The sequence below is a fragment of the Manis javanica genome, chromosome 9 (genome assembly GCF_040802235.1).
Source record: "Manis javanica isolate MJ-LG chromosome 9, MJ_LKY, whole genome shotgun sequence".
NCBI classification, from domain to species: Eukaryota; Metazoa; Chordata; class Mammalia; order Pholidota; family Manidae; genus Manis; species Manis javanica.
In genome coordinates this window covers 66,765,990-66,783,680 of record NC_133164.1, presented here as the reverse complement: position 1 = coordinate 66,783,680, position 17,691 = coordinate 66,765,990, and positions in this window count along the sequence as shown.

Here is a 17,691-nt window from a genome sequence, read left to right as displayed (position 1 = left end):
TAGTAAGGGAAAACAAACATTAAGCAAACAATGAAATAAGACAATTTCAGAGTAATAAGAAAACAGACTAATGCATGCTGGGGAAGCAGGGTGCTAGACTCAATGCTACAATACACTCAAGACTTCTTTAGAGACAATGTTAGTTTTCTGAGACTTAAAACTGAAGCTGATACTTAGATTTATGCAAGGAAGCCAGTCATGTAAAATCTGGGGCATGTAAATCTCAGGAAATGTTAATATGAAGCACTTGTAATCATCTCCTTTGTATAGTCAACATAAAAGTGATGTTCATGCTGATAGATCCACTTGTACCAAGACCCTGGGGTGGCAACCAGCTTGGGACGTTAAAGGAACAGAAAGTCCTGTTCACACTGTTCAAATAAACAGAGAGGGAGGATGACAGGGAGAGACAGGGGACTGGCCATCTGGGGGCTTCTAGACAGTGGAAAAAAAATTCTAAATGTGGTGAGAATTCCTTAGAGGATTTTATGCTGTGGGGCATCACTGGCTGCTGTTTGAATAATAGAATCATAGACACAAAAGAAGAGGTAGAGTGAGAGGGTGGAGCCTGCGGCGGCATCTACGACAAGTCACACAGGGGCCTGATGTCACCCTCAGGACAGAAACGGGTTGGCTTCAGCACTGGAGTTAATATATTGCTGCCTATCAGAAATGTTAGTTTCTAAAGAACTGCTGTTGGTGTGAGGCCAGTAAGCATAATTTTTTGCTTTATTTATTAAGCAGTCTGGAGCCCTGAAAAAAGAAGGAAGATTTTAAAAAGTCCAGTGAAAATGATTTTCCAAAGTTAGTTGGTGGAATGTTATGCTATTATTACCTCTGGCCCTGTTCCCAGCACTGATTTATTTATGTGGTATTAAAATATTTAGATGAAGAAATTATATTATCAATGCAATGTTTTCTTAAATTATGTCAAACATGACTTTTAAGTGTTAAATATGTAAATATAAATATATATTAATATCCACTTAATGAAATCTGAATGTTTTATATAAAATAAGCTACTAATTGACATTTTAATTTTTTTTCAGGACATTTTGATATGGCAGAGAGAGAATACAATGCTTTCACCTTAAATTACATAAAATACAGTAAAAATATACCAAGTTTTTAAGTCTTTACTTCTCTAAAGTATTGATTTTACAGGCTTTGTTTTATAAGTTACCATACCTGATTTATAGGCTGTAAAATATTTTCTAAAGGAAGGTGATGAACACCCTCCCACAGCTCACTTTTCCCCTATTTAAGAGGAAATAGTTGGTGATATTTTTCACCCTTCTTCCTCTGACCTTGACGGGTCCTTCCTGAGGACCAATGGGACACAGTCAGCTGAGCTTTCCTCATTCGCATTTCACATCTCTCCCCTTTGGGATTCTTGACAAATACAGAAGTTACATGATTTATTTGAAAGGGGAAAAAAAAGATCTCACGCATGGCATACATAACTACATGTTGAAAAACAAAGCAATAGCCTAGAAAAGAATAAAATGTGTAACAGGTGGCTCTGAGCAGCACCAGGGGAGAGTGAGGCCCGGCTGCCCGGCTCCCTGACGCAGGCAGGCAGTTCCAGGAGGCTTGGCGGGACCGCGGGGGGCAGCGAGGGGCTCCGCAAAGCGGGCCCGGAGGGGCGGTCAGCGGGCAGGAAGCTCCCTGGGGGAAGCTCTACACGACGGGTGCGTGCAGAGGGACGGAGGGACGGAGGGATGGACAAGCGGATCGGGCAGAGGGAAGCGGAGCCGCCGTGAACTCACAGCAAGGGCTTCCTCAGTGGGGCCCGGGGTCCGGGACGGCCTTGCGGATGGTGCGGGGGAACCTGAACAGCCTTGCACCCACCAGCCGCTGGATGCAGGCGCCCCTGAGGCACGGGCTCGGCAGCGCGGTCTTGGACTAGGAGGCTCCTCAGCCCAGGGACCTGCAGCGAGGGCTCCCATCCGAATTTGGTTGCAGGTGGCGTCTGGGTGCTGCTCCCTCAGTTCATTAGACCTCCTCTCCTAATTCCAGGTTCTTTGTTCTCAGTTTGCTGGAATGTTCTGGGTGCAGAACTTAGCCCAAATCCTGACATGATAAGCACTCAATAAATGTAAGTGCCCCCTGGCCCCGTGCTCCACGCCACCTACTCCTCTGGGTTAAGACATATCTTAGATCCACCTCTTAAACAGGCTATTTGCTTACATGTTGGCTATGCAGCCTGAGTGAGTTGGCATGATAGCAGTGAGTAGATTACTGGGGCCTAGAAAGTTCCAGAGTGTGAGCGGCCCAGAGACCTCAGAAATGAGGTGCAGCCATAGGAGAATAATTTCTTCCCTGGAATTTTGAAAAGAGTGGCTCTGTCCAGCATGAAGGCCCTAGGGTAGTTGGATCAAGCTCCATGCTGAGCTGTTCGGTGTTAGCAGTGCCTGGGGCCAGGTGGGAGGTAAAGGTGAAGGACAGAGGGCTTCTGAGCAAGAGGGAGGAGGAAGAATCGACTCAAACAAGGACCCCTACAGCTTCATCTTTAAAAGAAAATTCATGGGGAAAAAGAAAGTTTTAACTTGATAGTGGCTAGGTAACAATCAGTACTCCTTAGTTTAAAGGATAAGTCAAGTTTAATTTTGGCTCTTAAAATGCCTGTTTTGCATAGTTAGGCCAAAATATTCATTGTGTCCATGTAGTGAACACTTGGCAGGAGGTGTCAACACAGAAAATACTCCATTCTAGCTGGATCACGATCATTTCCAAGATGTGTGGCAAGATGTGTGGCAGTGAGTGTTGGGCATCATTATACTACAAGGGGTGAATGGAAAAGAGAGATGTCTCAGCGGGTGAGCGGCTGTCAGTCTGAACCTAGGCTTCATGAGTCCCCAGACACCTGCCTTGGGCCATGTCTTTTGGGGCTCTCTCTGATTTCTCTCCCTTCCAGCCCTCACAAGGGAATTTTGATTGAGTACTTTCACTGATTTACCAGCCATGTTGTGAGGTGCATCTCTACACAAAATACAGGCTTAGATGACTGTGAATGTTCTATACACTTCATGTGATAGGAAACCAAATATATTGATTCATTATAAAAGGGGACCAAGAGATTTTAAGTGTCACTCAGAATGCTTTTGGCTACCTGCAACCATGAAGCAGCAATTCATCTATTTTATCATCTCACACAACAAATTGTCTGGAGGAGCAGGCAGTGCTAGGATGGGTCAAGTGGTTGGCATATTTTTAGTGCCCCACAGTGGCAACTCAGCCATTCCCTTCCCCTTCTCCTCCTCATGATCACAAGGTAGTTGCCAGATTTCCAGATGTGGCATCCACATATCATGATCTAAAACTGAGAAGATGCTTATGGGCAAAATGAGACTTTCTTTTGTCAGGGAGGAGGAAGACTCCATGTCATTGGCCAGACTATATTCCACAGTGATGGCTAGAAAGTGTCTTTTGAAAGGGAAAAAATTGCTTTAAGCTTTTCACATGGTCATATTGCCACCTGGGCTCAAATCAAGATTCTCCTAACAAATAAGAGGATGAGGTGGGAGGGAATGACTCCAGGTTAGGCAGCTAATCATATTTGCCACATAGTGAACCTAAAATGTAATAGGTGAGAGTAATGTGTCCGTGGGCATTCAATTCTCCCTTCTTTTGTATATGTTAACAGATTTTCATATGGGAAGCTTAAATATTTTTTTTTCATTCAGTAATAATAAACTGTAGAAAGTTTGACTTAACATATTAAAATGAACAGTTTTACAAGGCTCGTAATAAAATGACGCAGGAGAGCAAAAGGCGAAGGCAGCCAATTCAAGTGATTTCTCCCCCTTACTCTACATCCCTCAGTTATTTTTCCCCTCCCCTCAGATCTTCCACCTGTGCAGCTTCAGTGGGGAGCTGACCCGGCAGCTTGTGCAGCAGTCCAGGCGTTTTCTCACCACATTCCACTTCGACAGCACGGTGTTTATAGAGGAGTGAAGGGTTAAATACCCTTCAAGAGAGGTGTGGGGGTGTCATTGCAGGCATGGAGAAGGGAAATGGCCAGAGACTCAGTACAGGAAATGAGCCAGAGCAAAGGACTGTGTGCCCCTGTGGGTCCAGCCTGTCCTGTCATACAAAGAGCCGCAGAGGCCAGGGAGTGTACAGTCATAGGACAAATCAAAAGTATTCCACTTACGGTGATAGGTCTCCCTACTCAGAAACTCAAATTAAGGCAGAGGCAGGGGAGGGAGGGTGAGAAGCTCACACACACGTGGTTCAGGGACAATGGGCTCAGAAATAGGTTATCACTAAGTGCTATTCAACTTCTTTTCTGTATTAGACCTCAACAAAACGGACTAGTATGTTACATAAGAAGAGCTAAGCAAAGAAGTTGCTGTGTCATCACAGAAATGCACCAAATATGAGACACAAGGTACATATCCATCCTGCACCTGTATTTGTGTGTCTATGTAGAGATTACATTTTGTTTTTTTATTTCTGCATACTATATAGACAGGTTATATGATCATATATATCACATATATGTGATTGTATATATAAATTATGTGATATATACTATATATATGGTGCATACAATATTTAATTTTCCTCATAGCTTTGCTGGATAAGGATTTTTTCCCCTTTCAGTTGGCAGATGAGCAAACAATTAGAGAAAGAATGAACTCTTCTGAAGTTAATATCATGCATCACATCGAGACTTGTGACATGAACTGCACTTGTCACTAGGTGTAAATAAAAAGTGCTGACCCTCAGGATAAACAAATGATTGGAGCTATGAGGTGGGAGGTGTGGCCAGTCATGGCCCTCCACAATCACCTCTGCCTCACCCACCCCCACCCCGCTTGCACCTTGAGGGAGGAATTTGAAACCGCATGCCAGCTGTTCTGCTGCAGGACGATGATGGTCTGAGAGCTAATATTTTATTAACAGTGACTCTACTGAAGCCCTAGCAGTTGCAGTCTAAGGAATAAAGCATTACATTAGATAATTAATGAGACAGAGAAGACGATGAAAGGTGATTCTTTAGGGTGCTGGAAAGGAAGAGGGTTTTCAGAAATAACCACAAGAGCTGACTCAGAGAGCTCCCAATAGTCAAACCTCTCCTGTTTAAGCAACAAAATACGTAAAGCAATATTAGATTATTACCCAAATTATGATGTAAATATCCGTGAGCACATACTGATATAAATAGTTATTGATGACACAAATAAAGGGGGAAGAACAGACAGACATCCTATGAGGAATGTGTCAAATAATTTGTGTAGATACCCTGTGCTCAGCAAAGTGGGGTAGAGCTTCCCATTTTTCAAGCATGGGCTGTGCATGGTGGCGTCCTTCCAAAGAGTATAACTGAAAGGGAGATAGAGGACAAACTACAGTGGGAAAACCTGACACATACTACCTTTTCCAGGAGATGGCAGTCCACGTCAACAGTGATTGGTCATGTTGATAATTTCTGCCCTTGGTGTGATGTAATGACAATGAATGTCATTTTACCTCTGAGGCCTTCCTTCCACAGCTCTAATCATGGGAAAAAATGAGGCAAATTCCAATAGGGAGCGTCCTGAAAAAAGCATGAATATAGCTCTGATAACTGTCAAGGTCATCAAAACCAAGGGAAGTCTGAGAAGCTGTCTCTTCTACGAGAAGCTTATGGAGACATGACCACAAAACATAGTGTGGTGTCTTGAAACAGAGAAAAGGACATTAGGACATCTGAATAAAGTATTTCCTTTGATTAATAATGATGTGTCAATATTATTTAATGAACTGTGACAAATGTGTCATACTAATGTAAAATGCTCAAACTTGGGGAAGCTGTGTGTTGGGTATCTGGGAATTCTCTGTACCATCTCCATAACGTTTTTGAAATCTGAAACTATTTAAAATAGGAAATGTATTAAAATAATGATCCATTAAAATGTCTATGGTACAATAGGAAAAAAACCAGGATATGCTGCTGTATATCCTGTAGGATGGCAATGGTCTAAAAAGGAAAGCATGTATTAGGAAAAACAGAGGAACACATTTTTGTAACAACTGTGTTTAGGGGGTATGACTATGGTGATATTTTCCCCCTATATTAATCTGCTTGCCAATTTTCTTTAATGATATTTATTGATTTTATAATAAAAAGAAAAGAAAAGCAAACAGATGTTTTATGGATCAAAGAATAATAGGTACATTATTTCCTAGATACAGGGACTTATGGAGCAGAGACAGGGCAGAGTTCTTTTGATAAACATACTTAAAGGAACACACGACACTGGCAATGTCATCAAAAAAGAATCACAGAATGAAATCAAAGCAGTTTTGTATTTCCAGCTGAGGCCTCTGTTTAATAGCTACCTCATAACATAACTTTCAGTGTTTCTGATAGACTGTTTCAGACTTACATAAGAATTCTGCTTGACTCTTTATGACGTGAATGACACCCATATGGAATGTGTCTGTGAACGCACCCTGTACACTGTAATGAATGAGAGCTGCTAGGTGTTTCTGAGGCAAAAACATCAGCTTTCTTTACATCTTAACATTATATTTAATACAATGATAAGTATACAATATGGTTTATTTTAAAATACATGTGTGTTCACAGTCCTTATCTTCCACTGCCTACAAATCTGTGTATATGTGCACGGTAGCTATAAATGAAACTCAATAATAGTAGCCAATATACTTGTAAAGTCTTACTGCCCCAATATCTCTGTTAATATACTTTACAAAAGTATGTGTCTTAGACATGATACAGAAACGGCATGGCAAGAGAAATCTTGGAAGCATAATATTCTTCACCATAGAGGCTCCTTGTAAGGTCGGAAGACACTCATAATAAACTATGAAAGCAATCACCTTTAAGTATGAGAATGTAAGACTCAGATGCTGTGCCATGAATAAAAACAGAAGGTTAACATAGGGAATTAAAGGCAGCCAAGAAACACACTATTTTTAATTGCTAACAAATAATTAATCATTAAGATAGATGCACAGCCAAGCCATGAATTGAGTCATATTTAGGTCTAATATTGAATGAGAGCTACCAAATTTACCTATATTAGTTTTCACACATTTTTACAAGTTGAATATCCAAGGTACTTTGGCTTCAAGTTTATACCAAGCTTTTGAAGCTCATGTGTACTTTTAAATAAATATGTGATGATCTCCATTAAACCAATCCAACATGATTATTTTAAATATGTTTCTTTTTTCCTGGTCAAATCCATGTTAGCACCCAGTGTATAGCCATGATAATGAGCTCCACCTTCCTGCAACCAACAGGACAGTGTGGTGTGTTCTTTTGTAGTCAAAGATGGCGCAAATAAAAAAAATTAGGTGTCACGTAAGAAAATGGATTCTTTCATTATAAAGCTAATGGTGACACTAATTAGATTGTGTATACACGACTCCACATCCAAGCAAAAAAATACACATGATACAATTTGATGACTAGATGACCCTCTAGGGTCTTTGTCAGCTGTCCGGCCATCGCCTCCGCCAATGATGCTCCTGAGCTACAGAATGCCACCTATGATCAAGGCGTGGGTACTGAAAGCCGCCGCAGGGATACACCATCAACTGTTCCACCAGCCAGAGATGACAGCCTCTTAGAGGCACTGAGAGCTTCAATGGAAATCATTCTGTTTACTTGCAGGAAGCAAGACTTCTTGCTTGAAGAGATTAATCAATTCTTTGATTTGATAGAAAATGTAATTGAAGACAATGTCCAGGGGTGAAAATATTGTGTGGCTGGCTGCTGCTTTTGCCATTCTGTCATATTAGTTGGGATTGTCCTAATATTTTCATTGCTGACTTCACTTGGCAGAATCACTAAATTACATTAAGTTGTTTAAGCATGAATTTGTGAGAGGCAATCTTTTAAAATTTAGGCAGCATGTAGGAAGCATGAAACTGATATATTAGAAGGGTAATTTCATAATTCTTTAACAATGCAATATGCATCTACTTCCATCTACCAATGAGGTGTGAAATCCACCTCATATTCATATCAGTAATATGAATAATTTGTTGTGAAGCAAATATTTACTCTGAAATTGACATGAAATGTTTATTAATCATTTTTCTACTGTCTTTTCTTGTCTCCCATGAAAGAGGTGTGGTAATTTTACTTCATTTGTGCCTGCCCAACTGTATAATTAACAGCATGCATCAGTCAATAGATTACTAAGGAACATTGTCTCAAGACTATAAAAAAAAAGCAGCATTGAGCAAAATAGCTTCTATAATCTATATATTATATCATTTCATCACTTTATTAGGCACTGTTTCTGGAACTGTGAGCTCTCTCATGGCATTTTCTCCCTTGGGGCTGCCAAACCTTTAACCTCTACCTATAGACTACTGGACTATATTCCCTTCTTGAATGTTTACCAAGCAGGCATGATGGGTTTTGTTGCTTATCTTCACCTACACGCTCAAGAGAGAAACTTGCGGGCATGGGAGAATCACTTTGTGCTTCTAATATAAGTCCCAACTCATTTCTCTCTGAAATATTTTTCAAACATGGCTTGTATATTTTTGTTTCACTTCAAAGCTGTATTGTTTCACATACAGGCTGTGCACCAGCCTTCACACACTAACCATCTTCATACTGTGATCAAGTGATCTGTCGAAAATTTACAATTGCATTTTAGTGCCATTTTGAAATGCTATAACGATTTCCCCTATAGTACTCATAGGTACAATCCAAGCTTCCTAGCTTGGCTTACAAGGACCTCCATCATCTGATCCTATTGGTCTCTACCTCCTACCTTCATTAATAGCTCTCCCTACCAAGCACTTCACTTAGCACTTGAACACATGCCAACCTCTTGTTTGACTTCACATTCCCTCCATATTCTCCGACCTGTTGCCATGCTCCATGTCCCTGCTCTAAGCTTCAGGAGTCACCTCCCCCTGGAGGTAGTCTGCCTAAGACCCTTGCCCTTCATTGAATTGTTTATTTTCCTATACTATAATGCTCCATTGTTTTCCTCTCCCATTGCCTTATTACAGGGTGTTTGTTTCCCTTACAGTGAGGACAGCACCTTATTCTTCTTTGTAGCCCCAGTACTTAGCATAACACCTGACCCATACCAGGGGCTTACAAAGTAGTTCATGAATGACTGAATGCATCTCAGCTGTAGAATAATTTTTTGATCTGTGCCTTTTGGTCAAAATCTCTTTTCAAGATGACCAGTAAACTGTTCTTAATCATAAACTTTTCCCAAATTTGTCAGCAATATTAATTTTAGTCAGAAAAGTGCTCTCCAGATGCTACTTAAGAAAAATGAATTCAGAGCTTGACCAGGAAAAAATGCCCAGACATACCACAGGGCTGTTGTGGCTGAGGCACTTGAACAACAGTGTAGAAGAACCAGATGCCTCTGCCAATTTGGTTCCCAAAAGTTCAGACCTCCCCATGCACGCTGCTCACGGCTGTGTGACTGATGGAATGCTAAGTGACATGGATGGTCCTGGGCTGAGGGATGTCTAGGAAATGTTACCTTGCCAGGCTTCACATCACGTGAATGCAAGTGAAGATGTAGAGGTGTTGAGTGAGCTGACTTAGAATATCTGCCACACCTTCCAAAAGTATAATGGAAGAATTAGCTTTTATTCATAGCCAGTAGAAATTGATATTATCAACAGCCTACCACTGTTTTCCCTGAGACCAAGATGGCAGAATTCTGAAAACTGTGGTATAATGTTTTTAAAAAGCTTTCTGTCAGCCCCTATTGTTGCCTTCCAAGGGAACCTGAAAATCTCATCTGTATCCATTCCTTATCTCTTATCTACTATAATTCCATCCACGGGATCAGGATGTGTTGATGCCGACAGACGGAGCCCAGGAATGCACCCGGACCCCACAGGGGCACCACCTCCTTCCAGAGCTGCAGGATCCCTTGCCAGAGGGAGCACCGTCCCCTGCCTGAGGGAATGGGTCCAGCCCCGCTGAGACGTCCAGGCAGAAGGTGTCTCCCAGGACCCAGGCACTCGGGAGAGTCACCTGCTCCTCCCTCGATCCTGGGCAACTGGCTGGCGGGGGCCCCAGGCTCCTTGGCTTGTGTGTGCGCCGGGCCTGGTAGGCGCATGGGAGCCTTAGAGAGACGCGCTGTCTCTTCCTGGGTTCTTGATTTACCAGCACTCATCTTTTTCCACAGGTATTTTGTTGGTGAGCGCCTTACAAGGAAGGGAGGTCACTTCCACTTCCCTCTGGCTTAGCAAACCAGAGCCCCGCATGGCCTGGGTGTGCGTGTGAGGAGAACCGCGCAGCTGTGGCACTGCTTCGGTCAGGACTGGTCTGCTGCACCTAGATCTTCCTTGTAAAAGTGAGTAAAACCATTACAGATGGTTGGACAAGGATGTGAATCTCAGCGGTCAGGATCTGCTCTCTTGGCAGAACGGTACTGCCTCTTGCTGCTAACATGGGATGTACATACTGGATTTCCTATCCAGATACCCTCCAAGACATGTAAAAGTGGGAAAATATGATAAACCAGCCAAAACAGAAGAGCTTCAGTAGTCAGTGTGCACTTGAAAGTGCATGTGCCTTTGTCATTCACGCGCAGCACTTGTAAGGAGTTTAGGGGTCATAACAGACAAGCTGTCTAGACGGGCCTTGTCGTAAATCACACTCGGTGCTAGTGAACTCAAATGGCAGCTACTGTCTGGACTTCATTTGGTGATAAATCATATATATCTTCTGATACCTGTTTTGTTGTCTTGAATGGTTACTTAAATATTTTACCTGTTTTTTTCTGTCTTATCTTTCTAACCAGATTATGAATTCCTAAGAACAGGGACAGAATCATTTTTTTTTCCTTTTGTACCCCTGTACTGCCTGGCCCAATTCTTTGGAATTGAGTAAGAACTCAATGTGTATTTACCAATGAGTCTCTTACACACTTTATATTGCTTCCACACTATTAGATTGAATCATGATGCAGCAGAAAATGTTATATGTCCCAGGGTGCCTTTAAGACTCTAGTTCTGATTTCATCTTTGTCTTCAGCTTCTTTAATTTTCTAGCAAGATAAGTGCTCTGAGATTTTTATGTGCATTGGAACATTGGAATTTTATGTACCAAACTGTTACCGACACTATTTCTGGGCAGAGTGCTCACAGATAACTTTAATTGTTTGTTTTATTTCTACATTTCCCAACATTATTATGCATCAATTTTGAAATTTTAGAAAGAGCTTATATTAAAGTGATCATCATGACCATTCCAGTTGTTTTACAAAGGAATCCATCAATTTGGCTACTCTCCTTAGTGGGTGTTAGATTCACTGTTTTATTTAACCCTATACTTGTGTTTTCTGTCGTCTCCTTGATTCTGTTCCCTTTCAGAGTGGGTACAGAATCTGGCATTGTCATGAAATGGACAACTTGGTCTCTCTGGACATTAACAAACTAATCAGACTTGGCTCATTTTCTACCTTACTGAGAATATTTATAAAATTCTATCCACTGTTTCTGTGAGGATTATACATATGCAAAGTCATATAAAATCCCATGATCTATACAGCTGTGGTCTTGTTTTATGTATATAAAAATATAAACATGGCTGATTTAATCATTTTTATTTATTCCAGTCTTACAAAAATAAACCGTTTCTAGAATAATAAAGGGAACACAATCTTTGTTTACTTCTTCACAACTGTCCTCCCATAAATCTTTGTACAAGTTGTACAAGGAGTTAATTTTGGATGTTCCCTGAACTAGGAGTGGTGAAAGGTGTGCATAAGATGGCATCTCTAGCCGTGAGGGGGTTGCCGTCATTTACAGACGGGACATACCCATGAAATATTTGGAAGAAATTGTAATGCATGTGTCTGATGTAAAAGTGTATTATCAGGACTACACAAGGTGAGAACATTTAAGAAGAGAAATCACAGAAGACAGAGAATAGACAGGAACAGTGATTTCTTTAAGGAGACAAGACAAATTTATCTGTAAAGGCTAGTTAGGCTTTATTTGCTTCAAGAGGAGACAGGCACATGACAGTCCAGGCAGGTAAAAACATCCATGATTTCCCCAAATTCTATTGCTGCTTTTCTAGAACTCCCACTATTTTACTCATAATTTTTTCACTTTAATGATGACTTACCTCTGATTGTAGTAAAAAAGATTCTCAGTTCTTTCCGTCAATCAACAAATACCTATGATTTTTTCTCTCCACCTTAGCATATTAAAGAAACATTTTTCCTTAATCTTTCTCTAATCTTACTTTTCTGGAAAGAGAATGTTTCCCTCTGTCAACATTAATATGGCTGGGCTTCTTCAAATCCCGTTTCCTAGCTTTTTTTATTCTTCAGAAATGCAACTTTCTCTCCTCCCTCCAGCTGTACATTATCTCTCTTTTCCCTGAGTTTCTCTAGTACTTTTGTGTTCTTCTCTATGATAACACTTGTGATATTTCTTCCTGTTTTGAGCAAAACATATTTGTTTTATCTTCTCTAATAGTTGGTTGGTTCCTTTAGAATCAGTGCAATGTTTAATTTTCCTTATAATTCAGCAGCCTTGCACATGACATCTACTAAGTGAATGTTAACTGCAGAAAAAGCTGTGTACCTGCTCTTTTTGTCTTGTTCTGTTGAACGCTTTATCTCTTGGCAATTTATGTAATTTCCTATATGTAATTCTTCTTCTTACAAATAGGGAAACAGAGGTACAAAACAGTTACATGATTTGCTTAAGATCAAATAGCTACTGAGCGACCATGCCAAAATTCAAATTCAGATTTCCTCACATCTACAGCCATTTCAATCACTGTTTGGGTGTCCTGTTTCTGGTATCTAATCCCAGCTCTGACATCTGTTGGGCAACAAGCAGACCATCCCATCACCCACTTGGATACCTCAACCCGGTTTGGCCCTTCCTGCCCAGGACGGATCACAGAGGGGCTAATGACAGAGCAGGCACATAGTCCCAGCTGCTGCGGCCGTGGCAGCTGTCATTCATACCATGCATAATTTTTTTTTGCTTGAGATTCTTTTTTAAGTTTTGGGTAACTAGATAGGAGTTGGAGGATCTCTGGAGGATAGGTGATATGGTGCTATTCAGCCTGATCCCAGTTGGGGCTGTTGTACTTGAAAGCCATTTGTGGAATATGGACCAGAAGAAGAGTCGTCCAGAGCAGACTTTATGAGACCTTGGAGACAAAGTAGCTTGGTGTCCTAGTGACAAAGTGTGGCAAGAGCTCAGAAGCTGGCCCTTCCCCGTTGGCCCCTCCATGTCCTGGGCAGGGCAGCACTGTTTTCACTGTACTATTGAGTGGGATCTGTGGTGTGCATTTCTGGCAGAATATCATTTAAGGAAGCTCAGTTTGAGAGGGCAGAAATAATTAAATAGGCATTCCATTCTCCCCTGATAGCTCCTGGAAGAAATTTTAAAGAGTGCAATCCTATACCTTCCCTTCTTTTTACTTCCGATTTTCCAACATACCCAAATGTCCAGACCATCTTCTTTACCAAAGAGCCTTACAAAACCCTCTCTAACACTCATGCTGTGCTCCAACTCGCTGCAAACCTCCAGACACACAGCCTTTACTCTTTTTACATAGATTGATTTTTTTACAGGTTTATTGAAGTATAATTGAGATGCAAAAAAAAAACTACACATATTTAATGTGTATAATTTGATGAGTTTGGGCATCTAAGTTTGGACCTGTCATACAAAGTAATAAATACATCCATCACATCCCAAAGGTCCCCTGGGTCTCTTTGTGGTTGTGGTGGTGAGGACATTTACCAGGAGATCTATTTTCTTAACAAATTTTTGGGTGCACAATACCATATTGTTAATTATAGGTACTCTGTTGTTCAGCAGACCTCTACAACTTGCTCATTTTGTGTAACTATGATTTTATACCCTTGGGACAACTCTTCCTTGCCCCCTCCTCCCAGGCCTTGGCAACCACCATTCTATTTCCTGATCCTACAAGTTTGACTTTCCTATTTCTCACATAAATAGAATCATGCCGCATTTGGCCTTCTGTGACTGACTTACTGCCTTCAGCAGAATGCCCTCATGGTTCATCTACATTGTCACGAATAGTAGGATTTCCTTCTTTCTCAACACTGTATTGTGTGTATGCACCACTTTGTCTCTATCCTTTTGTATGTGGATGGACACTTGGGTTGTGTCCATATCTTGGCTGCTGTGAATATGCTGCAATGAACGTGGGGGCACAGATGCCTTCTCAAGATCCTGGTTTCACCTTTTCAAGATATATACCCAGAAATTAGATTGCTGGATCATGTGGTAGTTCTATTTTAATTTTTTGAGGGGTGTCCATACTCTTTTCCAAGTGGCTGTATGGTCTTACATTTCTGCCAACAGTGCCCAAGGGCTCCAATTCCCCCACAATCTCACCAACACTCTTATCTTTTGTTTTTTAATCACAGCCATCCCAACAGGTGTGAAGTGCTTCTTCTATCTAGCATAGTACTGGAAGTGCTAGCCAATATAATTAGGTAAGAAGAGGAAACAAAACACATCAAATAGGAAATGAAGAAGTAGAATTATCTCTGTTTACAAATAACATGATCTCACACAGAGAAAAACATAAACACTCCACAAAAAACTGTTATAACAAATACATTCAGTAAAGGTGCAGGAAAAGAAATCAACATACAAAAATCAGTTATGTTTCTATTTACTAACCACAAATGATCTGAGGAAATTAAAAAAACAATCCCATTTAAACTAGAATACTTAGGAATAAACTTAACCAAGGAGGTGAAAGACTTGTATACTGAAAACTATAATACATTGATGAAAGAAATTAAATAAGACATGAATAAATGGAAAGACATCCCATATTCATTCTTTTACTATTGTTAGAATATCCATACTACCCAAAGTGATCTGCAGACTCAATGTTATGCACATCAAAATCCTAGTGACATTTTTTACAGACAGAGAAAACATTCCTAAAATTCATATGGAACCACAAATTATCCAGAATAGCCAAAGTGACCTTGAGAAAAAAGAAAAATGCTAGAGACATAACACTTCTTGAATTCAAAATACGTTACAAAGCTACCAATGATTTTAAAAGTACATTCCTGGCACAAAGATAGACATATAGACCAAGAAAGCAAAATAGACAGCCCAGAAATAAACTCATGTACATATGATTAACTGATTTTCCATGTGTGTGTGGATTGATTTGAAGCTTGTTGGCTGAGTCTTCTTCTCACAATCTTCTCCTCACAAACATCCCTTTAGTGCACTCCCTGATTCTGCCTTAAAGTAATTCCCATTGCAGTTAGACATACACCAAAAGTCTCTATTAAGAGGGAGATGGTGATTGGTAGGAAGGGGTAGGTGATTAAGCAGGAAAGGTTTCCCTCTGGCTAGTCAGGAGAGGAGCTAGCCTGTGATTACATCAGTGTGGTTTATACTATCCCTCTAGGAAAAGTAAGTAGAGCCATCAAACACCCCAAAGCTTTGTAAGCTGTGAGCAAGGGAAAATGGAGCCAGGGCATGAAGGCAGGAGGCACACTGCCCTCCATGAGCATGTGGTATTAGGCGTGCCTGCAGCCAGAGCCCACTAGCAAAGCGGGTCCGCCAGGGACATGCTTGGGGCAGCAATTCACAAGAGGCATGAGGCATCACTGAAATAAATGCAAAATGATACCAGGTGGTGTATCTATATGTAACTCCAAAAGTCACTATTGAAAAGCAGAGTATTCTTTTCTTCCTGCAGTAGCTGATGCCCTTAAGAACAACTTTATAAAATAGATAAAGTGTTTGTGACTGACCATATCTTACTATATAGTTGTTAATTGATACTTAAAAGACATCAGTTTGAAGGAGTTCTAAATTACTTTCCTGCCTGAGGTGCTTACACCCTGCTCTAAATGTTTTTAAAAATTATTTTTAGTCTCAGGAATAAATGTAGTAATTTTAGTTTCAGGCTCTGGGAGAACAAAGGCAGACGTCCTATTATTAAACAAGTAGTGACCTCCATAGCAGGATTTTGGGGCAAATTGATATAGGCAGAACTAGAGAACAAAAGAATAAAGAATAGGACATTAAATTAAGAGATGTTAGTATTTAAAAAATGAAATCAGAAGCACATGATTTTAAAGAATAAGTCTTTGGCATGATTTATTGAAACTGTGGACCTTGGAAGTTTTAAATAAACAAAGAGTGATAGAATAGCCCATTTGTTCTTTCTTGTAAAGGAAATGAGGATGAAGATGTTCAAAGTCATTCAGCTCTCGGTATCTTTGTAAGGTGTGTGTTATATTAATGTTCTTTTGATTTCTTTGTGTTGTACATATGATTTTTAAACAAATAAATATATGCACACACTTTGCAAACTCAAATGTAAACCTTACTCATGGTAAGGTTTGTGCCAAGTTCAGAAATCTCTTTTCCACATCTTCCCATCCACCAGAGGTCTCTTGTGATTTGAATTACGTGCTCATGTTTGTTCTTGATTCTCTTAAGTCTTGGCATTATGATGGACTGCTTATCATCAAAAGTGACCATTTTTTTTCTCTGCCCTCTTCCATACATACTCACAATTCCTTTTCCTCAATCTCTCAATGTGGCTATATAGATTTAGCCTAGATTAATATTCAATTATTATATTGTTATGAATGTAAATATTATTCACAATTAAGCCCCATAAAATGCAATGATTTCATTTTCTTTCCCAAATGCTCTATTTTTCCTGGACTTAATGATTGTTGTGTGTGTTTGTGTGCATGGTTTTCTATATACTTATTATTTATTTATCCCTAAACTGTAGAACTGTAAAACTTCTCACGGAATATCAGGAAATACGAAAGTGTGCCATTTTATATTTTTCTTAGAGATTATGGCAGAGAGATTGCAGTGAAGGTCCCAGTTTTTCCCTGTATCCATGCACTTTGACAGCATTCTCCCGCCCTGACTCTGGGTTTGGTTATAGGCTTTGCATTGACCTCTAGGCATGCAGCAAACTTGATTCAAGGAACAGCTTGAAAATGTGCTTGTGCATTTTGTCTTATGAGATTATTCCTTGGTCAGCTTGCTACTAAGATAAGAGAGAGAGAGAAAGATATAAAGGAGAGCTTAGCTGTCCTGCCAAGACCATTAGAGCATAGTCAGCCCCAGCCCACCTGCTTGCTGACTACACGCATTAAGGCTAGTCAACATCAGACTGGTCTAGCCCAGAAATGCAGAACTTCTCGGCTGGTCTATGGATGTGTCAGAAATAATAGATTTTTTAAAGCAACTAAGTTTTGGAGTGTTTTGTTCAACAATATTCATTGAATACACAAATGTTCTTCTTAGAGATTTTAGTTTAGATCCAAGCTTGACAGTGATCCCTTCGCCTGCTGCACAGCTATTATCCTGGGGAATCCCATTACCGTCCTGGCACTTCCTTTGACTGTATCCTACTTTGGGACCCTTTTCCTGGATCCCTGACACTTTGTGTTTTATTTCCTCCCTCAATTCAGTAGAGCACATTCCCCATAAGCATTTTAAGAAAGCACAATAGAAGGATTTAAATATTTAAATACATACCAAATCTGAAAATACTGGTTCCTGTCCTTTAGAACCAATTTATAGTTTAAGCAAACAAAAAATTATAGTTTAAAAACAATCATTCCTAAGAATTTTGAGGATACTTTCTCCTAACTTCTAATGTTATTAAGAAACATTTCTTACCTTTTGAAAGCTTTTCAGCTCTTATTTTCATTCCAA